Below are 2,325 nucleotides of genomic sequence, written 5' to 3' on the forward strand. Positions count from 1 at the left end.
CATACTCTTTAATTCGTGGTACTTTAGTTAGAACCTACTGTATTTAGTATGACTATTCTTATAATTCTATTCTTTATTTTAGTTCCTCATCTTCACAGTACCATCATAGTACAATCTTTTTTTTTTTTTTACCATAGTGACTAAGTGCTTGAAGTTTCGACTAACCATCTCCTTTATTTGATCAGTAAGTTGATCTCAATCGACATAAGCAGCTTTTCCCTTTAAATATTTTTTTAAATATTCTGTTTTTTATGACAGATAGCTTGTGGTAATCTCTTTCTTGTTGAATGTCAAAATCTTGCAATGCATTCTTGTTTCTTGTAACCCTAGAATTACCGATAGGACATTGCAGATTGTATAAATTGTGTTTGTTTCTTTGTTTTGAATTTTGTGCAAAGCTACACGAAGGTTATCTGCGCTAGCCGTCCCTAATTTATCAGTGAAAGACTAGAGGGAAGGCAGCTAGTCATCACCACCCACCGCCAACTCTTGGGCTATTCTTTTACCAACGAATAGCGGAATTGACCGTCACATTATAACGCCCCATGACTGAAAGGACGAGCATGTTTGGTGGGAGCGCTCTAACCACCTGGCCATGCCGGGCCATATTCTAGAGGGAAGCTGGATAGCTGACTGCCCATAATTGCAGAACAACACCGGGAATTCATCTCACTTCAGACAGACCACTGTTCAAGCTAATTCTGTCTTTTTTCTATTACCAATAAAAGTTTTAGCTATTCGAGACAATTACTTGTGAAAATTTTCGAAGTGTTGAAGAAACTAGTGGAATATTGTATTGATTAATAATCGGTATGCCATATTGCATAACAATATACTATCAGGCCAGTGTCTTATAAACAAACTTAAATCTTCTCATCACTAGTTTTGCACACCACATTGATCAGATAAGAATAAAAAAACAGCAAAAAATAGTAGGTTGAAATGTCAAAAGCTTACCTTAGGATGAAATATAAATTTTAATGACTAATTGGTTATTAATAAAATCACTTCTACTTGTTACATTTTTCATATTTATTTTTACAAATTAAAAACAAACGTTTTCCCTCTTGAATACATCATCATTTATCTTATAGTTATACTTGTATATCTGTATCAAAATTTAAATGAAGCTACAGAGACCTGGTAGTTTAATTTACGTTCATCTGTGTTGTCAATGTCTCTTACGTTTGGAATAGAATCTAGGCTGCAATGTTCACTTTTTCTTATTTGTTTTGTTCAGAATAATGAAACACATGTTAAGTTATTTTAATATTATCCAAAAGGGGAATAAATTTAAACAGTTTTCTTTTCAATTAATGTCTGTTCTTGTAGATTTTTTATCTACCATTTAAATTTCACTATTAAAGTTTATAGGTATATTTAATTATTACCTCCATAAGTATACTGCTTTAGTGGTGCTGTGGTATTCTCCGGTTAAACTGATTTACACAAAGATTGTTGGCTATATCCACTTTATAATGGGATGATTGGCAAAAGAAATTATTAAATGAATTGAGCTACTAAATGAATTCAAGCAAAAAAGATAGACAGACTGAACATGATGTGTGATACAAAATGAAAACAATCTTTATTTCTGCCAAAGACAAAATCACAATGTGTGTACTTCAATTAGGAAACTGAATGGTTGTCTACAACTGGATTTGTGAATTGATTAACCAATGTTCTTCCCTCAAGATGTCTTTTTGTCAACCAACTTACTTGAGATCCCATGTAGTCTGTTTAAATATAATGTTGCTTACTTAGCAAGAAACACTGGATATACTCATAGTAACTAACACTAGTGACCAGTGAGTACCTAAATGGTCATTAGCATTCAAACTAGGGGAGGCCATAACCTCTAGCATTTCCATTTTCTACTTTTATGCACAATGTGCATAGTTACAAACATGTTTCACATGATCATAGCAGAAATTATTTATATAGAACAACAAAGGAACAAAGACAACTAGAACAAAGTACAATTGACAATTTTCTGGACTACATGTTATGCAAAAACTGCAGAGACTCGGAATAACCGAATAATTTTGAAAATTTCTACTTTAAAATAAGAAGGAATAAGACCCATGATATAGAAAACACAGTCAAAATACAAACTAAATGTATTGCGTAAAAAGTATTAGGTTAAGTATGAAAACAATGACACTACATCCTGAAATTAATGGAGTGAATTACAATGTTATGTAAAAGAACCTTGTTAAGAGCATTCATACAACACACTAGACATAATATAAAGAAGAAAAGCAGAATTACAAAACATGCAAAATACATACTTAAGTTAATAAAATCAATATAAAAAATATACAA

The sequence above is a fragment of the Limulus polyphemus genome, unplaced genomic scaffold (assembly GCF_000517525.1).
Source record: "Limulus polyphemus unplaced genomic scaffold, Limulus_polyphemus-2.1.2 Scaffold256, whole genome shotgun sequence".
NCBI lineage: Eukaryota > Metazoa > Arthropoda > Merostomata > Xiphosura > Limulidae > Limulus > Limulus polyphemus.